This window comes from Panthera leo, chromosome A1 (genome assembly GCF_018350215.1).
Source record: "Panthera leo isolate Ple1 chromosome A1, P.leo_Ple1_pat1.1, whole genome shotgun sequence".
NCBI lineage: Eukaryota > Metazoa > Chordata > Mammalia > Carnivora > Felidae > Panthera > Panthera leo.
Window position 1 is genome coordinate 182,312,693 of NC_056679.1, and position 24,789 is coordinate 182,337,481.

The following is a 24,789-nucleotide window of genomic DNA, read 5'->3' on the forward strand; positions in this document are numbered from 1 at the left end:
ATTAAAATTAGGACTCCCGTTAGATTGCTTATCTCTTTCTGCAGATTTTTATAAGACATACTACACTACCCAAGAGAAATGACTTAAAGTGTAGTGACTATCTGAATCATACCTTAACTTGCGACATCTTTGGTATACAATGACTTGGACCTCTTGAAACCGGATCCTCTTTCTTTATCTGCTGTTCACTGGGTATCGATTCATTTGTATAGTTAGCCTTTCTAAGTTTCATTTCCTCTTTAAAGATTATTGACATACCACCGCACTGTCAATGCTCTGAGAATTAAAGGAGGTGAAACACAAAAAGTGCTCTTCACAAAAAATGAGCACCAAATAAATGCATGTTACACTCATTGCTCCCACTAATTCTGCTATTAGTAATACAATTATTAATTTTTACAGTGGGTCTTAATTTTCTGAGAATGCAGGTAGCCTTTGTCAGACTCCAGAGATGGATATAAATGATGTCTATAAAATAAAATATATATAACTCAATTTCTGTTCATTTTTTCCTAAAGTAATTTTTAGTGTACGAGCAAAAGGGCTGGCCCTTATCGTTTGATGGCATAAAATACCTCATGGCAGAAAATGTTTTGGTCTCAAATAATTGCATCTATGAATTCAGGCAGCTACTCCAGCTAATGCCAGTGGATGGAAATGCATGTTGAATTCTATCTAATGTCGAACACTGCATGTAAAATCAAGCCATCAACTAAGAAGTGGTTATGGCATGATCATTTCTATATTGTGTGACATGTTCCTGTTGTACTGTCAACAAACATAAACTTTAATCTCCACAAAGAGAGTTTCTGTAAACTGTATGTCACACTAATGCTTTTATTTTGCATGCCACTTTTCCCCAGAGAAATTCCTTTTACCTTGATTTCTTTAGCGCAATTGTAATTCATTTTTGACTGACATGCTGACAAATCTATCCAATTTCTTTATATTATTGTACAGCCATTGATTATTTCAACATATTTTTGCTCTCTCTTTTTCCTTTTTAAAATAAATACTTTTCCTATTTTCTGCACAGATAGCTTTGAAAATATGTTCAAGTTCAAGGGGGGAAGTACATGTCCTCAATATTAGGCTTGCCATGTCTAATTTGAAATTCTGTGCCTTGACTTTGGACAGCAGATTGAAATCATTTCCTCATCACCAAAAATGTCCTTTAGAATTTAAAATCTATCAGAATCAATATAGCGTGGTTTAAAAAACTGATGTGGCCTGTCTGTCTATACATAATAAATGAGCAAAATATTGAGATAACAATGGAGTTTTAAATTCAATTTTATGTCAAATTAGGCCAATCCCAAAATGGTGAAATAGGAATTGATATTTTACTAGACATTTGGATAACATGCTACTCCCTTTCTATTCCCTTCCCTAACACGCTATTCCCTTTCTCCAAATACTTTTTCCCCCTCCTGAAGACATTCCGCACCATGTTCCTCAAGGCCACATTATAGTTCTCTGTTCATCTTGACTTCTGATTAATTTATTAGCATCGTTCTCTATACCACTTGCCTGTCTGCAGGCATTCATATTATAACCCATCAATGCTTAGCTTCCCTTCCTTTTTAAATGGGATCATAAAGAGTAGGGAGACATGGGTACTTTTAGAAATGCTTTCCATTTGGAACAATAGGTCTGTCTCTTTCTTGTTACCCTTGAAGGCAAGGACCTTAGTCACCTAAGTCTCTGCACAGTTCTATGCACATAATTTCTACAAAATGTATATTTGTTGGCTGACAAAATTAATAAAATCTCATGAAGATGTTGATTTATACTCTGGTTTCTTATGTTCTATCACACTGATTAAAAGAATGTTCTTGAGAAGATCAACTTGGTTCCTATTTTACAAAGACCCTATATTTGTCCCTACATTTTCTCCTAAAATTGATTCTTTTGTTGAAGTGTTACCCATTGTGATTATAAGCCTCCATATAGGTCATCCGTAGATGATCATTTTTAATACTGAAAAAGTGAGAGCTCTTATTCAGGCCATCACTTCACCAGTGCATTAAAACTCCCAAGTCAGTATTTATTTAAAATAAAATGAAAGTAAAATAATTTAAATAGCCCTTGTTTTATACACATATTAAAGTCAGGTTTGATAAAACAAAGATACTTTTATAGTAAGTCTCACAAATTAAATTTTTAAAAAATTGCCTGGATTTGACTCATTCTATTCTGGTATTTTTAAATTGAGATCATTTCTCACTTATTGTGAATTTGATATCAACTCATGAGAAAAGTGATATGCTGTCTATTACATTTATAATTTTAGAGCCCTGAAAAATAGACATATTTTCGTTGAGTTCAAAAATAAAATGGTTTATTGATTTCAACTATCCAGAGATGTTTTTGATTGTCAGGTACTCACAATTTGGTGGTAGATGTGTTGCTCCTTTTCTATGCATTTGAAATCTTAGATCAAAACTACAAAGTATCATGAAAAGGCAATAAACCACAATGGACAATTGTGCTGATGACCATTCTATGGCTGAAGAAATAAAGTATTACAGCACTAAGCTATAACTTCTAACATGATGCTTAGTTACATCTAGGCGTAACAATGTCTTTTATGTTTTTTTTTTCCTTGTGTGGCAGAAAGGGAAACAAATACAAACATTCTAGATTTAGTAGTCACATATGCTGCTCTCTTCCTCTTCATTTTCCCTTCCTTAATAAAACTTAAGATCAAGAGTTAAAGTTATATTAACAACTTTCTGGCAATCCAACAAATTCTAATTTTCTTTTTTACTCAGATTCCTTTAATTAAAAAAAAATAGTCATTGAATTATTAGCTCATCTTTTTGTTACTGTCATTTTGTTTTATCTTTCAGGGCTGACTTCTCTTGAAAACCAACAACTTTTAGCTAAGATGATAGAGGTACTACAAAACAGATATTTTATTTTGGCTGGAATCCACTAATGTTGCAAATTATTTTCCAAATTAGGGCATAGGTAAGCTTGCCATTCATATTTTACAATATCATAAGGTAGCATCATATTTGTTGAGTCTTTAATGTCTTATGACTCTACGGTAAACTAATGGAGATTCTCTTCTCGGAAACTGAGTGGGGAAGTCATTCCTGTAGAGTATACCATTTCCAGACAATGTTCTCTTAATTTTTTAATGTAACTATTATCGTGATTTATAATTGCATTGAACGTTCTCTGTAATATTTTTCAGTATATGTTCATTGTTATTAGGGAAATTCTTAACTCTTTGGATAGGAGCATTCATGAACCTATTTAATAATGTAATACTTTCTTGAAAAAGGGTGCAAGCCTAACTTTTTTTAATGGATCAGATTTATACCTGCAAATATTGAAAAGCCTCCTATGTCTAAATAACTCTAACTCAGAGGGGTGTCAAATTTGAGAACAGCTTTTCATCACTTGGCTTAGGAAGAAATACAAAGTACCTATTAATTTTATATGTCATAATTTTTAACTGTTTTCTATTTTAGAATATCCACAGTTAATGTCTGCAGTGTGACTTAAAAACATTTGTAAAAAGTTCAAGTTCTTTCTTTTATAATTGTAATTAGATTAAAAATTCTGCTAATTGGTGGATTCTAACAGAGTAGTCAGAAAGCCAAAATAAGTCAGTCAGAAATGACTGAGCAGAGGAGAGCAGGTCAAAATGTGTTTTCTATACTTACTGCACTGGCTTGACTTAATAGTGACTAGTAGACTTTTTTTTTTTTTTTTTCTTTAAATGAGAAAAATGTGTTGAAGCTGCACTGGAGCACTAGCATTTCAAAATCTTTTCTACTGAGAATTCAAGAGAAGTGGGATCACTATTGGGCTATGTCTATCGTATCTATTACCCTTGATACTGGAGGGAGGTTGCTATAAATATGTTTCAGTCTTGTATTGCGAAGCATGAGCATAGGTGAATAGTGGCGCTCCAGCATATGAGTTATATATGCCTCTTGATAATGTATTAACACAGTAATTGCAAGACAGAATTTTAATAAATTCTTCCCCTTATTCTTTATCAAATGTCTCAAAATCAGGTTTGATTATAGTCAAGTTTTGGACATCATTTCCCATTTATCCAAATAGTTAAGGAGAAAAGAACAATCTAATGCTAGGAAATACATTTACAAAAGTTAAATGTTAGTTTGGAATTAAATATTAATTTCCTTATCTTTTTAATTTATTACATACTGGAGGTATCTAATAAAAAAGTTTAATTAGAAATTACAATCTTCCTCTCTTACCAATATTTATTCAATATATACAAAATAAATTAAAAAATAACATGAAAGTCAACAATGGGGGGGGAAGTCTACTGAATTACTTATAGAATAATACAAAGAAAAAGTAGAGGGATCAAACTAAATAACTGTCATTGGGCATAGAGTTGTTATAATTTGGGGGCAACATAATTATGCATTTTTTAAATGAAACATGTGAGAGTTTTCCTTATGGTAATAGAAATTCAAAAGATGGGGCAATGAATCCAGGTGAACTAATCAAACACATCAATTATTAAGGAACCTTTCAGACACTAGTTTACATTCATTTTGTTATAGGAAAGTGATAACAGGGCAAACAAGTTTTTTCAAGATGTTTAGTGCTAGAAGCAATACCAGAAATTTTGATGGTTGAACACAATTTCTAATTTTACCACGAGTCAGCAATGTATTCATTTCAAGTAAGTGTGAAATAACAACACACTACTTGTGCCCACAACCTAGCAAAAAGTCATTTTGGCAAAGCAAAAATGTCTACAGGAGATGAAAAATTATCTTTTGATGAAAGAATATAAAAAAAAAATCCAGTACACAGCAGCAAGTTTTTGTTTTTGTTTTTAAAGACAGAGTGAGAATTAATCATGGAATTTTGAAAGGCAGGAGGAAGGAAAGTAGAAAGAAAGGTAGGAGGCAGGAAAGGAAAGAAAACATCAACATGAGCTATGATGTATGTCATAACTTCTGAAGGCTTAGTTACCCTCTCAAATTTGCTATGAGATTGATAGATTTGTAGGATGGGCTCTGTCTTCAGTTGCTAATTTGGGGGTCATACTAAAAAAAACTATGATATATACTAATTAGATATTTTATAAAACTGCTATGAAATTCAGAAGATAGATTAAAACACCAGGAAATTTATATTCTAGTAAACTATTAATTGTCTTTAGACAATAGGATGCAAATTTTCAGGTTCAACACATGAATTTGAACTATAAAAATATACTTAAAAAAAACCTCTTCCTCTCATCTCTGGCCCCTAAAGTTTCTGAATTGAGATTGTCGATGCACTTAGTGTTTACTCCAGGTTAATTATGTGTGGTGGCCATGCCTCATTTTGGCATTGCATGCTACATAATTTATAATACATTACTTAATTTACAATCTGGCTAGATTGTTTTGTTCTGTAGGGAGGCTCAAATGGAACATATTTCATTATCTTAGCTCCTAGAAGAACACTGTGGAGAATGAAATGGGCTTAAATTGGCATTCCTCACATTATGCTAGGTTTCAGAAAGACAGAGTCCAGTTGCTTTTAGCTAAATCAGACAAATGGTCTTTCCAAAATCCACCAGTATAAAACCCCTGGCCTACACATAGATATCATTATATACAAAGGCTGCCTTAATTGCTGGTAAAAAAATGAACATTTTTTAGTGATGCAAATTAATAAGTCACAATCATTGCTACAAATACAGAATTAAAAAAAATTATCTGCAAAATGTCACAAGTTGAAATATTCAGGTCTAACATTCATTTCTGTATTCCTCATGTTTCAAATTCTCTCCTACATAGCATGCTTCTAGGATCTATGTCTTCTTCAGATGTTTCGTGATTTTCCTTTACAGAAACACCAAAGGGAAAAGAGAACAACCACCTGTGGCTCCCTGTATGTGGCCATGCCTTTTCTGACTCTCCTTAGTGTGTAAGTTGAGGTTTCTCCTGTGTGGGTCCCCTTAGCAGGGATTCAAAACTTTCTTCAAATTTCACCACACATGATGGTGGCTGTTGACATACATAATCTGTAAGTAGAACTGTCACATAGTAAAGGCAAGCTATGGCTTTGTGTTTTATGGGGTAAAGAGAGAGAGAGAGAGAAAAACACATGTATCATCTGAAGAGCTGCTTCCAGTATTCATCAGAGAAGGCCTCATTTTGCTTGGAGAACATGAATAAATGCACAGAATGATAACAATCACATCAAACTTGATATTTGGAAATAGAATATGAAACTCTGAGAACCCTAGGGCTGATGGTGAGAGGAAGGAAAAACCACTCCATATGGTTGAAAGGCCTGAAGAAAAGTGTGTGTGTGTGTGTGTGTGTGTGTGTGTGTGTGTGTGTCTATATGCACTTTTTTTTTTAAGATGGAGAAGGCACATGAGAGAGTGAAAGGAAGAGAAAAGAGGAGCAGAGAGAGAGAGAAGACAGGGGAGACTACAGAACTTTTATGGCAAGGGTGCCAACCATGAAGCCCTTTAGGGCAACAAAAAAAGTTTTTGGAGAACTTTAAAGTCTAACATGATAATAATTTGTTATGTAGGACCTAATGTGATACTTCTCTTATTAGCAACACTGTTCTAAAGATGACTGTGCTTGTATGAGTGGGCTGATTTGTGGAAATGAGTTTCATGTCTGTGTCAACATGGTAAAGAACACAGACCGAATGAAGACATATCCTGAAAACCTTGATCTTGTTGGAGATTTGCAGAAATTACATTGAGGAATTTGGTATTTCGGAGAATGTGGAATTGCAGTTAGGGTCATATCACTTCTTTCTGGCATGCAGTGTAAAGCATGCATTTCCAAGAAGTCCACCTGGCATCTGACCTATGGTGTACAATTCCTTACTTGCAGGGCTCAGTGGATTGAGTGAAATGAGGTATGGAGGAGATATAAGGGGATGATAGGGACTGAGGGGACTCTGCTGTTTCCAACTCTGCTGTTTCTGCGGCTCTTTAGTTTCACAGTATGTGGGCCATGTGAGAACATGGGCTCAGTGTTCCTAGAGTTACCTTTTGTTTTTCAAGAGAAGACCCAATTCTAAATATTTAGGTAAAATATCTACACCCTTTTTATCCAATAATGTCTTTGAGTCACACTGATGTGAGGGCTACCAGTTTGCAAACCCTGCATACATATTCGCCGAAATCTCGCTCCTTTATGAAACCAATTAATACTGGTGATGTTAGTTCTTTTTCAGCTTATAAAAATACAAACCCAAATATTCATCTATCCCCTCCCAAATGGATGGCTCACATTTAACAGTCCAAGACTGAATTCCAAATATCACATCCACATTTCATGAAGCAATGGGAAGAAACTTGACAATGTCAGAGACAGTGTGGTATTCTCTACATTGTACCTAGAACTTTCTTCTCACCAAGGGCAAAATAATGAAGCAGCCATCTCTTGAGGAAGAATTCCATAAGCTATCACTCGATATTCCAAATATAGACCACTGGCTTAAGCTCAGTCACATGGGTAAACGTGCCTTGGAAATGTAGTCCTTTTCTGACTGCTCACTTCCATCTAAAAATTCTATTCACTTTAAATAAGAGTGGAGAATAAATTAGGAGATGTCCAGGACAAACAGACAGCCAACCTCTATTAGCTGGTGCAAGAGGGAAACTATAATATCAACACTTTCCCATCTCTGTCACATACACTAAGACTTCTCATTATAAGGAAAGCAATCTACTTGGTTAAAATGTTGATAATTTCATTCAGTCTCAGTTAACATGCTGGTGACATGACAGAGCAATAAAGTTCAAAGACATTTTTTTGAACGTGTGCAGATATTTCAAAAAATAATGTTTTGAATTGTTAATGTTTAATTTAAAAACATCTCAAAAACAGAGAAAAGCAAAATAATCAATGTTATAGACACTCAGGTCCCTACCAGCTAGATTTAACTGATATCAGCATACTGCCATGTAAGTTCTCTCTTTCTTAAAACACATTTTTATAGAAAATCACAATATGCAAAGCCCATGTGGAACTGAATTATCTGAAAATGAAGGAAGGCTCAGAATTCCACCCTTTGTACAACTCCCATTATCCCCAAACCTTTAGTGTTCTGCTGAATATTGAATCGGCAAGATTTAACAAGGCACTGACAATCAAAGATAAATGAGTACCATTATCAGATTTAGACTTCTGAATATACAACTAGGAAAAATTAATCTACAATACAACCATACTTTTCTTCCTTCCCTCCCTCTCTCCTTTCTTCCCTTCCCTGCCCTTTCTCTCCCCTGCTTTCTCTTTTTTTTTCCATTTCTTTCTTCCTTTTTCTCTTTTCTTCCTCTTTCCTTTCAAGGGAGATCTTGGTTTTATTGTTATTTATTATACATGAAAATGCTATTTGTTCTGACTTTGTTACTCATTTACATTCTGAATAACTTCAGGAAATTTCTCAAGACATTTTGTTCTAATTCTCTACTTGAAGAAAATGATTTTTTGCAGATCTATTACACACTAGAAGTGAAGTAAATCATATAAGTCATCGGTAAGAAGTCCATGGCTTTCGATTTTACATGATTATTTATAACACAACAAATGCTTTATCCTTTCATAAAGTCAAATACATTTAAACTTCATAGAAAAACAACTAAGTGGTACTAAAAAGACTAAACAGATACTAACAGAAACATGATTATGTTATAATCAACTCCAGTCTGTGACCTTCTGCACTTGGACTTCAACATGGGTCACATTTGGAAGCCTAGCTTAGTACTGCCCTGCGATTTTAAGCACTATCTATGCCATACCAGACTAACAGGGAACAAAACAAAACAAAGAAGCTACACAGAGAGATGAGACTCACAATTCTAAAATGGGAATTCATCCAGAGATTCTTTTGCCACTTTGGCCATGATACACTTAACAATGTGGAACAGTAAGATGGCTGGCATGCAGAAAGCAGGGTCTCAAAATGTCAGGGATAAGTGGCATATTTCTGTGTAGCATAGCTATAGCAAACATCTCATTTCCCCTGAAAAACTCAATTTGTCTAATTTATCTGAGACACGAGCCCCTGAGAGTTCCTGAACAAGTTTTACACAATGTATTCTTTACACTTCAAAAGTAAGAAATAAATATGATATGACTTACCCTGACCTCCCTTCCAGTAATTTCTGCCTTCATGCACTCATTTCTAAAGAAAAAAATAAAAAAAAGGCAAGAAGCACTTACCGTTAGTGTGCCTAGTAGTTATATAATTTAATCCAGAATATAATTCAGAAATTAAACTACTGAAAGGCAGCTTTGCTTTTTTATTTTTGACAAGTTGATGAAACTGTTTTTATATAAAAAAAACCTTATTGAGGTATGATTGACATACAAAATGCTATATTTGTTTAATGTGTACAACTTGATGAGTTTGAAGAGAAGCATGTACCTGTGAAGTCATCACCAAAATCTATATCATAAGCTCATCTATCACTTCTAAAGTTGCTTGTGAAAATTGTTTTAACATTTTCTATCATTAACTATCCACTTTACTTGTTATAAGCCAAAGTACATCAGTACACATCTGTTCAGGAAACCCAGATTGCTCCCTTTTTCTTTCAGAATTCATCTGTCTTTAAACTTTTTAGTTAAATGTAGCTCTCTGATCTACACTTCACTTTGGAATTAAAAAAAATTCTTTAACTACATTGGAAAGAGAATACATGAACAATTTGTCCCTTTCCTGTTATTTACTTAGGTCAACACTCCTCTCCCATTTACGGTTAGTTTTGTAATTATCTCATCTCTGAATATGTCTGCATTAATTTAGAAGAAACAATCAGGCAGTCAAATTCAATATGCATTAAGAAAAATGAGATTATGAGAATTTCACACGTTAACTATATATTCTGAATTTTCAAAATTAAGGGATGAGGTGGATACAAAAGAGAAATAATGCATAAATGCTCAGATTGTGAAAAGTTAATTTTCAAAATTTAAGCTTTTATATTTGATAAGTGGCTTGTATTAATTTTAAATATCAAAATTAAGCAGAAAAAATGATTGCTACCTAGTGCAGTTTGATATAAGCCTGAGAAACAAGTAAAGATCAAGATTGGTTAAAAACTGGAGAGTCACCTCTTTTTCTAATTTCAATTTTATTTAAGCCAAAGTAGAGCACCCCCATGGGTCCCCACTGTTGTTGGAATACCAAGTGGCATACACACTAGCTCTTGAGCCATTGGGCGCAACTGGCAATAAAATAGTATAATAAGAAGTTGGCACAACCACGTCCTTCTATCATATGGTGACAGGGAAAAGTAATGAAACCCACACCAACAACTATACTTAAGACGAAAATGCATTTACACAAAATATTTTATTTTTTTAAGGTTTTCATTTACAGCAGCTGTTACCTGAGTGGTGCCAATAGTCCAGATCCTCACTGAGGAAAATGAGAATTCACCTCCTGTTTCTTGGGAATTTCAGTTTTCTAATCATTTTGAAATGGTGGGTGACAAGCATAGTCACCTCCCCACTCTGTAATACACCAGCAGCCCATCTTAGAAACAGGCTCTGAGGAACCGAACATCTCTACCCTCCATGGTAATGGATTTCATTTTGTACTTCCCCCACCACTCTGGCCAGGGTTCTTTTAAGGTGACTTGGCTCTGAACTTTTAGAAAGATGTGTTGTTTTACATTAACACCAGAAGCTCTATACATCAAGGAAAAAACTTCAAGTGATGGGAGCTTCAAACAGATTTCTAATCTTTACAGTCCTTCAGTACTTGTATTTTAAGAATGAAGGCATAATTTATTGGGGATGAAACCGAATTGCTCAGCTCTCTGCTAATAGGATCCTCAGGGCAAAAAGGGTAGAGAAAGCATCATCATAAAAAGCAGAAAGCTTCACAATATTTTAAAATTTAAGCTAGAAACAATAAATTAATAATTATGTTTGCCATGATTATTGCCCATTAATGATAAATTGTTCTCATTGAGTAAATGGCACGATGAACTCAAGTGGCCCAGAGGATTAATAAAAGACTGCTTATATTGGCCTATGAAGCATTGGTGATTGTTTCTATTTTGTTAAGAAAGCCATCAAGCCTTTTGCAGGGACCCTCTTGTCCTTAAGCTTTTCTCTTCCTAGATTCAAGTCAATTGTGAAGATCTTTCTGTGTTTGCTACAAAACTGTAGTGGAGTCCCCATCTGGTAAAGTGAAACACTTTTTTTTTTGTAGCCCAATCATGAAGATTTATTTTTCAATCAGGCCACATAATCACAGAAATGCTTAAACACCTTATACTGTCATTGTGGAGGGACGGAACAGCATTCTACAAAAGAATCATCACTGAAGCAATGGAGAGCCATCTGCCTAATTAGCCAGTGACGAAGATCGCCTTTGGTAAGCACAATATTAAAACTGTTTTCGGTTCTTCAAAGTGTGCTGTCCCGTCATCTTCCCTTGAAAATAATGAAGGGGAAGATACAATAACAGAGCACTAAAGTGGATGACATGTAGCAAGGGCTCCAGGCAAGCATTGTGTTTCCTCCTGTGAAAAGTACCACCATTTATTATCACTCATTAAAATTTAATTTCATATGCCATCTTTAAAAGGTCATTTTTTAAATTGGAATTTTGTAGGCAACGTTACTGACTGGTTAACTACTGTGAAAAAACAAACCTTCATAGATTTATTGTTTTAAGCTATTATTAAAGAGGCACCTTAAAAAAAAAACAAATTATTTCCCTCTCACAGACAAGATTATTCCACTTTCTCAGTAATTTCGTTTACATAGTATTTTCAGTTGGTTTTTGCACTAGAAGCACCTTGGAAACCTAATTAGCAAAGAACAATCATTAGCATCTAAAAGGTTTAAACCTATAACTTAAATATGACAAATTTAAACCAAGACGAAGATGGTTAAGATAGAAAAAGCACTAAAATGGAAAGTGGAGTTTAACATGTCCTTTATTTGCATTTACTGCAATTAAAATCTATTTTTCTTCTACTGGACTTTATTTCATTACAGACTATGATTATTTTGACTCCTGATATAAAATGGTTTTATGTAGTTGTAAAGTTGTAATAAGTGTTAATATGTATAATACCAATATAAGATAATATCTTTATTCTCCAAAAGGAAAGCATAACAAGTTTTTATGGAGCACCAACAACTGCAAACATGTATATACATTTTATTATTTAACCCTGTAAGAACACATCAGGATAGGCACTGGGCCCATTTTGGAGTCAAGGAAACTGATACACAGGAAAGATAAGTGGCATGCTAAAAACCACACAAGACAGTGGTAGAATGGGAAAATTGGAATACTAATCCAGGTTTCCCTGATTCCAATGGATTTCCTATAACCTAGGCTATCGCCTGAATAAATAGATAGTATGTCTACCTGCAACAGAACAGGGGTCAGCAAACTTGCCTTGAAGAGTGTAACAGTAAATATATTCTGCTTTGTAGGGCATATGATCTCTTTAAAACTTTTTTTTTTAACGTTTTTTTATTTATTTTTGAGACAGAGAGAGACAGAGCATGAACGGGGGAGGGGCAGAGAGAGAGGGAGACACAGAATCGGAAGCAGGCTCCAGGCTCTGAGCCATCAGCCCAGAGCCCGACGCCGGGCTCGAACCCACGGTCTGTGGGATCGTGACCTGAGCTGAAGTCGGACACTTAACCGACTGAGCCACCCAGGCGCCCCTTTTTTTTTTTTTTTAAACTTTTTTTTTTTGATCTCTTTAACAACTATTCAGTGTCGCTGTTGCAGCATGAAGCAACTTTAGACAAATAATAAAGAAATGAGCTAGCTATATTCCAATAAAACTTTATTAATGCTTATGTATTTATTTTTGAGAGAGAGAATGTGTGTGCACACCAGCAGGGAAGGGAGAGAGAGAAAGAGGAAGAGAGAGAGAATCCCAAGCAGGCTCATGCTCTCAGCACAGAGCCCTACATGGGGGTTGATCTCACAAATGGTGAGACCATGACCAGAGCTGTAATCAAGAGCCAGACCCTCAACCTATTGAGCCGCCCAGGCACGTCTCCAATAAAACATGATGTACAAAACTGGTGAGTGAGCCAAATTTAGTCACAGTTTTCCCTGTACTTGAATGTAAACTATGTGAAGACATACACTGTATTTTGTTCAACATTATGTAATACAATATACAAAAAAAGTAATGATTAATTAATGATGATGTTTAAAATAATGCTAGCTAATAATTGTATGGAGTTTGTTATGTGTTAGTCACTTCTGCATGTAATAACTCATTATATAAATTAGTTACTGTTTTTACCCATTTCAGGAGATAAAGAAACTGAGAAATGATTAATTTATTTGTCACAGCAACTCAGCAAGTAAATGGGGGATCTGAGGTTCAGACTATAAAAGTCCAAAATACACAATAAGTTAGTTAAATGAATAAATGATTAAATGAATGAATAAAGGAAAGATTGAATAAATCAATATATACAGTTAGTCCTGGGTATTTTAAGACAGAATCATTTATCTTGCTCATCCACACACTATCTCTCTTCCAAAATGTCTAAGTTACAAAGCCAAATTTGAGACTGAGTGACAGAGAGAGAGAGAGAGAAAGAGAAAAAAAAAGGAAATGAAAATCTGCTATTGGGTATATGTTTCTTTATCTGAATTAAACTAGTTGTCTCACTCTTAAATAAGAATAAACTTTATAAGTAGGTAGGGATTTTTAGTTTTAACTGGAAAGTCCATGTTTTCCATGAAGGAATGAAGAGAAGTAAAAAATAAAGGAAAGAAGAAGGAAAGGATAAAGAGAGAAAAGGACAGAGTTAGGAATCAATCTGAGAGAAGTAGCAAAAGGAGATGGAAACTAGAAAAAAAATATCTAGTAAGAAGAATACTTGTAAGGAATACCTTTTATTCAACAGATATTTACTAAGGGCCTAATATGTTTTAGGCTCTGAGTTGCACCCTGGTTGATATAATCATTTAAAAAAGAAAGGAACACTATCAAGGATACTGCACTCATAAGGCTTACAGTATATTAAGGAGATAACATGAAATAACATTCATATAAAAGCAGAATTATGACTCAAGGTAACTGCTACAAAGAATTGCATAAATGCTCTGAGAGCATGCCAGTGGGATTGAGGGGTCTGGGAAGGTCTCTGAGCAAAGGACATTTAAATTAAGAGTGGTAGATCAGGGGCACCTGGGTGTCTCAGTTCGTTAAGTGTTTGACTCTCGGTTTTGGCTCAGGTCATGATCTTTCTGTTTGTGAGTTACAGCCCCATGTTGAGCCCTGTCCTGACAGTGAGGAGCCTGCTTGGGATTCTCTCTGTCCCTCTCTGTGCCCCTCCCCCACTCATGCTATCTCTTTCTCTCTCTGTGTCTCTCTCTTTCTCTCTCTCTCTCTCAAATAAATAAACAAACTTAAAAAAAAAAAAAGACCTGCAGATAAATAGGAATTCTCTGTAATAAAGAGTGGGGAGAACAGCATTTCAGGAAGATGACTAAAAGGGGTAAAGTTTCAGAGACAACAATGATGATGAATCAGACAAGGGAATGAACAGTGTAGCTGAGGATGCATGGATAGGGTGGAGATAGATGTTGGCATGAATTTGTGGGTCAGTTATAGCAGATGAGAGAGAGAAAACATCAGGTGTTGAAGTGAGAAGGTGAGAATTCAGGAGTAGAATTTTGGACATTTCAAGTTAGAGATACCTGAGAGCTATTCAAGTAGAGTTTCCCAGAAGACAATGAATCCATAAACCTATCTGTTAGATGAGAGGCATGGATGCATGATAGGAAGTAGTGAATATTAGCATTTGAATCATATGTGTGTAAGATCACTCAGGGAAAGACAGTAGAGGAAGAAGAGTAGAACTTTAATGTTTAGGAGTGAGACAAAGACAGTACCTTGTAAAGGAGACTGAAAAGGAGTGTTCAGGGAGGAAGGCACAAAGCCACAGAATGTCAGTAGTTTGGAAGCCAAAAGAAAAGAACCTTCAAGAAGGAAGCACATCAATTGTGTGAAATGTAGTGAGTGGTTAAGTAAGGTGGGGACTGAGAAGTGTTCTTTCGATTTCGAACATGGATATTACTGATGTCCTTAGCAAGGCTGTTTGTGAGTCATGGGTATAAAATAAGACAAGAGTAGTAAGGTAATTATGACAGTAAAAGTGTGACAGCCTTTATAGACAATGTTTTTTAAAAGCTTCATGGCAGATTAGAACAAACAGTATCTGGAGAGGAATGAAAAGACAGGAGTGGTGTCTTAATTATTCATGTTTGAATGCTGATCAGAGTATTCAGTAAGAAGGAGAGGTGAGAAAAGAGGAATAAGAGTGGCTCTGTGGAAAGATGCAAAGGAAAAGAAAGCAAAAGCAAAGTACATTTGAGAAAGTAACAGCATGAGACTTAAAAAAAAAAAAAAAAAAAGAACAAGTGAGTAAAACTGAGAATGGACAGGGGCACCTGGGTGGATCAGTCGGTTGAGCAGCCGACTTCGGCTCAGGTCATGATCTCACGGTCCGTGAGTTCGAGCCCCGCGTCGGGCTCTGTGCTGACAGTTCAGAGCCTGGAGCCTGCTTCCGATTCTGTGTCTCCCTCTCTCTCTGACCCTCCCCCGTTCATGCTCTGTCTCTCTCTGTCTCAAAAATAAAATAAACGTTAAAAAAAAAAAAAAAAAAAAAACACAAAACTTAGAATGGACAGGGAAATCTAAAATCCAAATACCTCATGGCTTACCCTCCAAGAGATTCTCCAGGAAGCCTACAAGTTGGTACCACATGATAATTTAAGAGTAATATAGATTACACACTCTCACTTTCTCCCACTAGTTATGGGTGCAGTCAATTAAGCTTAGCAACATTACACAGTAGTAGCAGAGCTATTGCGTTTCCCATCCTGTGGGGCTGTCAGTGCGTAGAGTCATTTTCCAACTGTCAGGGCAGAGGATTCGGTCTCTGGATAGTGATTACAATCCTTTGAATGTTTATGTAGAAACTCTTACTACCCAGAAGAGAAACTATTACAACAAGCGCTATCAGCAAATGATACACTGCTTCCTTTTGCATTCCTAACACAAGCATGACTAAGCTACCAAATAAATCAGAGAAGCATAGATATTCCCTAGGAATTATTTTCTTGAATTTAAATAGTAATTGATTGGTAGGGACCAGGTCTCTACTTCTATCTTTTTTTTTTTTGTTTGTTTAATTTTAATCAAATTAAGGCTTTAATCAAAGCCCTGGGTTTTACTATTTACTAATTTATTCAAAAAATTATAAAGCACTTACTATTTATCAAAAAACTAGAAATAGTGAATGAACAAGATTGCTCCAGCTTTCATGGAGCTTATGCCCTAGTGAAGGAGACAAGGTTTATATTTATTTTGTAGCTGTATTTTGTTGTTGTTGTCTTTGCAGATGATTTGAAACAGCAATATTGAGACTTGAGAGGAAGACAGAGTAAATACTCTTCATCTAATTTTAAAGGTAAGCTGAAAGGACTTGGGGAAGATATTAAAAAAGATAATGGCAAAGCATAATGGTTCTCAAGGTGTGGTCCCCCACCAGCATCAACTAGGTACTTGCTAGAAATACAAATTTGTTGGCCCCAATCCAGACTTGGTAAATAGAAAACAGACAAGCAAACAACTCTTGGGTAGGGGCTAACGATCTGTTTACCAAGATCTCCAGGTATCTCTGAGACACACTCAAGAATGGGAAACACTGTGTAAGAGAAAGATACTGAATTGAATTAAAAGACTGGGCTTTAAGTAACATGACTTTGGGAAGATTACTTAACTATTTGCCCTCAATTTTCTAGAAATAAATCCTATCTTGCTTGTGGCTATAAATAAATCTATGCCAGGGGTCATAAACACAAGTCTCTTCAGAGATCGAGCAGGCAGCAGAGTGAATGAAGATGGACAAACATAAGAGAAAACAATAGCATAAGTAAGCTGATAAATAGCATCTAGGTGTTAGGAGAAAAGAGTAGTAGGAACTGTATCAAACTTGTATAAACAAAACTCTTTTAGAAAAATTTCTCAAGAAAATAGAAACCCAAATTTGGATGTGTACATAGTAAATTATTAAATATGAACAAACACCATAATTTAAAATTCTATGTGTGTAAAAAATAAAATAGAAACGGATGGATGCAGGGAGGCAGAAAGAACAAGAGAGACAGGGAAAAAGAGGTTGATTTTGAGGCTGGAGGGCTAAATATTGTGTGAAGACTATCAGAATGAACTATGCTATGTTTTAGAGGTCCACACAAGAAAAGCAATATCTCTCGGGGCGAAGGTAAGAAAGGTAAGGGTTGTGGGGGAAAAGGATTGATTAGATGGCAAGATATAAACAGTAGACTTCCATAATGGACTCCTGCCATGATGATCTTGATCAAGGTCATATAGCTGGTAATTAGTGGAATCATATGTCTGACTGTCAATTAAGATATCCAATTAAGACTGTGAAGAAATGGTAGACAGTCGAAGTTTCAGTGCTCTTGAATTGACCTGCTTGGTCCCAAGTGTCAAAGAGACAGAGTAGACCAGGTAAGGCCAGGTCTGGAACTCTGGTTAAAAGAGAGGTTACACAATTTAACCGGGCAAATGTTACATATTAAAATGACAAGGGACATTTTAAATACTGGATAAATACAATATACAGGTATAGGAGGATAAGATTAAAAAGAAGGAAATGTGCTTATTGTAAATCTAGGTAAGAGGACAGTATTTAATCAGGAAGGCAAAATTAACTAGCAAAAAAGGCCCAATGAAGTCCAGGGTCATTTCTTCTTGCCCTTTAAAAATATACAGCCTAATAACTTTCTTCTTTGGCCAAGCAAGACAATAAGCGCCAGTAAGTGAAGAAGGGAGACACACAGGCAATTCTCATCCTTCTCCTAGGAAGTGGACAAGATAACAGACAAAATCATGGCTATAACCCTCTACTTCTTTTTTTAGTGGAAACATAACAATATGACAGAGAATACGGAGAATTTTAAGGGGATCTTTTACTATGAGAACTTGAATTCTCAATTGGAATATAAATGAGTTCTTGAAGACTACTTAGGAAGCTCCCATAAACAATATCTCCAATGAAATAAATGCCTTGTTTAAGAGCAAGAAAGAGTGTGTTCCTTTCCATTTCCCTCCCTAAAACACAAACTATACAATGACACGAGATACAGTTCAAAGCAAAATTGGCAAATCTGCAAATACCACCTACTTACACATGCTTCAAGATATCATTACCTGTGTCAATTGTAACAAATTTTATAAACATTATTACACAATGAACTCAACCAAGATAAGAATGACCACTTTTCTGAAAGAAAGGTTTATTAGTAGGGAAAATTTTTTTATATCCAGTTCAGGTTCTGTTCTATTCTACTTGACTTATTTCATAGCCTTATTTAGGGTACAGATAGGAGGAGACAGTTTCTACTAAAATAACTCCCCATGACTGTGTTTTAAATCATATCTCAATTACAGGTTACCATCAGCAGGCATCATGTGGGGAATGCCTCAGTGAATTTGCAAAGGTCCTTTTTCCTTGGTACATCTTCCATTTTTCTCTGTAGGAGGCAGACTTCTGCTTATACTTCAAGATCCAGCACAAGTACACCTGCTCTGTGGAGCCTTTCTGGACTACTAGTGACAAAGCTGATTGCTTTCTTCCAGCTTCCATAGTGGTCTGTTTTGATATTTTTTCATCATTATAACTTGTTTATAGGGGTATCTTCTTTAGACTATGAGTTTCTCAACAGTTGTGCCCTTGCCCCATCAATCTCCTAATCTTTGGTATGTATCAGAACATCTGGCCTGTAAAATACTCACTAAATAAGCACAGATTTGAAAGAATGAGTAGATGCATGCATGAAAGTAGGATATGAAAGGCAGTATCCATTTCATAAGGTCAAGGCCATCTTCCCTATGTCATGTGAATGATTTGGGCAGGTGGTAGTAATTTCCAATTGAGCTTTTTAGCTCATGGACCAGTCTACATTAGGTATATCCCAATACGCTAAAATTCCCATGGTTTATGTATGCAAAGAGAAACAGACAGGAAGTGTGTGAATTATTTCTACATAATAATGGAAAAGCAGTCAAGTCAGAAGATTCATTCTGCTTCCTAGTATGCCTTGGATTTCTACAATCATAATCAGATTTTTCAGAAACAAATATGATAGATTTTTTATTATTTATTTTTTTAAGTTTTTTTTTTTTTATTTTATTTTAAGAGAGACAGAGACAGTGTGAATGGGGGAGGGGCAGAGAGAGAGGAGAGAGAAAATCTCAAGTAGGCCCCACACTGCCAGCATAGAGCCTGATGAGGGGCTTGAACCCAGGAAGCTGTGAAATCACGACCTGAGCTGAAACCAAGAGTTGGACACTTAACTGACTGAGCTACTCAGGTGCCTCTTTATGTATGTATGTATGTGTGTATTTTTCACAGCTTTTAAAAAAATGATCCTATGAATTCTAGCCCTTAAATTTGTATCTGGTTTTCCACTAGGAGTACAAGAACAGATTTAATGTATTCTTGTCCTGAGAAGTAAGGAAAGTGATGGGATACTATGGTCTTACATTCACCATATTTTGATAAATCTAATTCTATTTTACAGCAACTCTACCTTTGATGGGCAAGGATGGGAAACTGAGGAACTCTTTCTCTTATGAAAGTTATTGATCCTGTTTTTATACTTATCAAAATTCATTTTTAAGATCATACACATTGTTCCTTCTGTTAAACTTGGTATAAAGTACATTTTGTTAAGATAATGTTCATATTTTTCTCCTGTCTGTGTGTATACATAAGTGTACACGTATTTATATGTATATAAAACAGTAAATGCCTGAGAGACTAGAAAATGACCCACAATTTGGACCAAGGGGTGAGAAATTGCAAGTGTATGTCATTTCGTGTAAGGGAAAATAAAGAAAATTGTTTGAAAAACACAGAAAAGTTGCAGGGAAATGTTCAGCTATTGTACAAGGATAGCTACTTCATTGGACATTTTTCCCTATTACTTTTATCTTCAGATAGAATATGAAGTGTTTTGTTTATGTACAAGTTTATGTCTCAGCTTTGATCTCTGATCCTCATTTGGACCCAGCCATTGACACAGCTATACAGATGCTCTTGGGCAGACTCAAGGAGGGATGCAGCATACCGAACTCAGTACCTGCAAGGGAGTACAGAGCCTGGATGTGAACAATCCATTTCTGTCTCTCAAAGACTGAAACACTGGTATAATTCCTCCTGCACTCTTCTGCATCACTCATTCCATAAGCTTAAGAAGCTTTAAGAGAAACATATACAAGATAATGCTTTTTGTATGAAGTAAAAGGAAATCTTTATTTTCCCTGGTTTAATTTTCTAGATTTACTACCTTTCTATTTTTTATAAATATCTTTCAGTTTTTATTGTTCAAGGCCAGTCACATTTACTTCATGTTTCATTTTCTGATATCTAAATTCTCTCTGGTGCTTCCTCTAATGACAAGCACAGTCTTCTACTGGTATACAATTTTGTTTGTGTGGCTAATTTCTTAATCCTCCTGTCCATATCCTCTTTCTTTATTGCAAAGTATCGCTTGAGTCTAAGTGAGTTTTATTTATTTATTTTTTTAAGCCTTCACCTTTCCTGCTGCTCGATTTCCAGCTGAAGTTATTATCTTCTGTTTGGGATACGACAGTTGATTACTCTAGAAATGGCTGTAATATTATCTGCATTTGTTGGAATGGCAGAAGAAAACTGTGATTAGATAAAAATTGGCTTGGATTTTGCCTCAAACTTCTACTACATTAATTTAAGGGCTTAATCAAAATTTTGCTGTTGGTGTTTCTAAATGTTTTTCTCTATCACTTGCTTGGGTAGTACAAATGTGATAGACTGAATAATTGACTCCATTATTTACCAAAATTCATGCCCTTTTTCATAGAACTTTGCAGTTATTCCTACTGGAGATGGAGTGTACAACTTCTACTACGACTTGCTTTAGCCAATAAGGCTTGTGATGTGCTTATCCTCCTTCCTGCCATCTTTGTAAAAAGAGCCTGCCACATCAAACATGCTGGCCCAGGAAAGATGAGAGAGAGATACAGAAATGTGTTTGAATTGAACCACTACCCCGGGGCCCACGGCAGCTGAGAAAGTCAACTCTGTGCCTACCTACACACAACAAACCAGGAATAAATGGTTATCTTAAATCATTGAACTTTGGGAATTTTTATTATGTTAATGGCTGACTAATACAACTACCCACTTTTATGACTCTGAGGAAAAAATACATTATTACCTTCAGTCATATCATCAATTAACATTCATATAGTACTCATTGTGCACAGAAATATGCATTCTGAGAGCCATATAAGATATAGAGATTTTAGACATTGTTCTGGAAGGTTCAGGGGGAAGGGCATGACATTCATCCCATTCACTACTTTAATACCATTTACTGAGAGCTTCCTCTGTGCCAGAAACACTGTCCTACAGCCTGGAAGAAAAAAATAAACAAGATGGACACCTGACCTCAATAAACATGAGGCCTAGTGGGAGGAGACAGATTTTCAAACAAAGGAGTGCTTTATGAAATTATACACATTTACTGAATTTGAATTGTACATAGTGCATCAACTGAAGTCCAGCATATTGTGTCATCATGCTTGGGTCAGAATCTAGGCTCAACCTCTGTCTTACCTTTATAGACCTCAGTTACCTCATTTTTAAAAGGAAGTGAACTAGCCATTAGGCCCCTGCCTAATATGTAACATAAACTCAATTCTAGTTATTATTATCACTATTATCATTATTATCAATATGAGCAGTATCTTTAATATTATTCTTTATTAACAGTCAACATTTTCCTGAGCAGAGCTTGCCTAGAGACATGGAAGGTGCTGTGCCAAAGGCTAAGAAAGACTTGAAGAGTAATGAAGCAAACTTCCACTCTCAAGGAGCTCACCAGGAAAATCCCCAAGAAAAGGCCAGTAGTTATAGTGAGTAAAAAATATACTCACTAGAAGAATCATGTAATATATACCTTGTCAAGTCAAAAAAATTAACACAAATTATTTTATGTTCATATAAGCAGTCAGACCTAACCAGTTAAGAGTTTTCACCTGTATTATGAATTTGTTCAACCTTGCTGAGGATAACCCTACGTAAACTTTTGAGTGTTACAATTAAAATCAAATAGTAAGAATTTGTATTTCTTCCTTGATAAATTGACTCAGTCTAACCTGCATTCTCAGAAACAGGGCCTCAGACAATAAATCCCTATATAATTCTATTCAAGTTGTATAAACAGGTCTATAGCCACAACTCTGCCATTAGCAAAGAAAAAAAATATAAAATATAATCTGGATTCCTGAGCTGGTCTTACTTACCACACTTCTAATTCAGACTAAGAGGCCATAAAACAGCCTTTACATTGATCCAAATTTCCAGATTAACCACAATATCTAATTTCTATCCAAAATATACATGCAGAAAAAAAAAAAACAAATAAGCTTGTTATTAAAGTTTAGTATAAAAGATAAAAATAATCCTAAAAAGATAACACGTTGATGAAGGCTATATGTGACTGGAACAAAGGGAAAGCCAGTTTCCTGGATTTTGCCTAGGTCATAGATACGGTGGTTGATGGAAGGTGCAGAGCTGGGATGGGAAATGGGTAATGGCTTGGTTTTAATTAATTGATTAATTAACCAATATATACATATAAATAAAAGATTCAGATATTTTCCCTTCCAAAACGATACATTTTGTTGATTATAAAACTTTAAAAACGCGCAAACACATACACAGACACACACACACACACACACACACACACACACACCATTCACAAAACAATAAGAGATATCTTTATAAAAATAGGCAAATGGTTAACAAATGTAGTTCATGGTAAAGAAAATATAAAGAGTTAACACATAAAAATATGTTTGACCTTCCCAGTAACTACAGAACTTAAAATAAAATTAAAACGATATTAAACCAGTTTACACTTATTTGATTACATTTTAAAATATTACATATTAACAATAGTTGATAAGCAAATGAGGAAGATGTTCTTTCATATACACAATTTTGTTGTGAAGGATTCTAGAGGGCAACTTGACACTATCAAATTTTAAAAGGTGCTTACCCTTAGCTTAGATATTCTATTTGTATTATCTGTCTTAGAGAAATATTTGTACAACTGCATAAAGAGGAGTATATAAGGCTGTTCATCTCACCTATCATTTCAGTAGAGAAAAAATGAAAAAAAATATCGTAATCAATACAGAAATGATTAAACACACTATTTTACCAATACTGAATAAATTGAAAAGAATGAGTGAGACTTCTATGTATGGGGATGGAAATGTCTCACATCATTGCATGAAAATAGTAGGTTTCTGAACAATATGAAAGATGTGGCATCATTTGTTTGGAAAATGCACACATGAAATATATTATGCTATGTGAAGATATATACGTATAAATGTATGGAAAATAGTTTTGAAAGATACTCACAAAACAGTGGTTATGTCTCAGAAAGGGACTGACATTGCAGACAACTAAAGGGAGACTTCTATATTAATCCACACTATTTTAATTTTTACAAAAAATTCCTCATAGTTTACTATGTAATTACAAATAAATAGAATTTTCACTTCTGAGCAAGATGGAATAACAAGGAATAACAATCTTTACTGAAACAACCAAAAATGGACAAAATATGGGAAACAAAAAGTTTTAAGACACTAGAAATCAGGCAATCAAGGTGAGTAATCGTTGAGAGATGGTAAACAAATGAGGTGAGGCTTGTGACTAATGTCTTAACCTTTAAGACTGCTCTAACCAAATATTATAGACTGGGAAGTTTATAAACAACAGAAATTTATTTTTCACGGTTTTGGAGGCTAAAAGTCCAAGATCAGGATGCCAGCCATGGTCAGGTGAAGACCCTATTCTGTTTAGCAGATTTTTCACTATACTCTCACATGGCGGAAGGGACAAGAGAACTCTCTTGAGCCTCTTGTACGAGACGCTAATCAGATTCATGAAGGCTCTGTCCTCATGACCTAATCACCTCTCAAAGGCCCACTTCCTAATACTATCAATTTGGGCATTAAGATTTTAACATAAATTTTGGAGGATACCAACATCCTCAAAAGCCTAAGTCTATTAACTTGAGAGAATTTCTGGGATGCAGTAGAAGGAGTGGGAATCCAGTAAATGCTCAGAGGACTTTCTGACTTGGATAGAGAGCTAAGATTCTAGGAGAGGCAAGATGGTGACTTGGATTCACAAGACAGTGTAACAGACAGAGGTCAACACAATGAAAACTCCAGAAATCTACAGAGTTCCTTTCAAGTATTCAGCTGAGTACTGATCAGTGAATTCAGGAGAGGAAACTACTTGAAGCTGTAGAAGGAACCATCTGAAAGGAATCATCACACAGGACTAGGAGTAGTGCTGTTTCCATAATTCATGGGGCATCAAGTAGAGCAAGAAGAATGATCTTGCCACAGTAGTGCAGAATAATTACCACAAGGATGAGCACTGCTGTGGTCTATCTAAAGAATCTTAAAACCGGGGCACCTGGGTGGCTCAGTCCTTTAAGCATCCAACTTCAGTTCATGTCATTGTCTGGCAGTTCATGAGTTTGAGCCCCACATAGGGCTGTGTGCTGACAGCTCAGAGACTGAAGCCTGCTTCAGATTCCATGTCTCATTCTCTCTCTTTGCCCCTCCTAGCTTGTGTTCTCTATATCTAAAAACTAAATAAATAAACATTTTTCAAATCACTTTATGAAGCCATCATTACT

The 24,789-nt window shown here is 35.4% G+C and overlaps 1 long non-coding RNA gene across 3 annotated transcripts in view; it reads left to right on the forward strand.

Moving 5' to 3' along the window:
• LOC122201462 overlaps positions 1-21,189 on the forward strand; it is a 36,597-nt gene extending 15,408 nt beyond the window's left edge. The window contains exons 1-5 of one of the 3 annotated variants that reach the window (XR_006194179.1): positions 5,841-5,919; positions 11,194-11,358; positions 16,383-16,451; positions 18,461-18,660; positions 20,914-21,189. This is a non-coding gene — a long non-coding RNA (uncharacterized LOC122201462). Of the gene's footprint in view, positions 1-5,840; positions 5,920-11,193; positions 11,359-16,382; positions 16,452-18,460; positions 18,661-20,913 lie in introns of those variants that run through there. The other 2 variants (XR_006194178.1, XR_006194181.1) reach the window with 2 other exon arrangements.
• Positions 21,190-24,789: the final 3,600 nt, after the last annotated feature.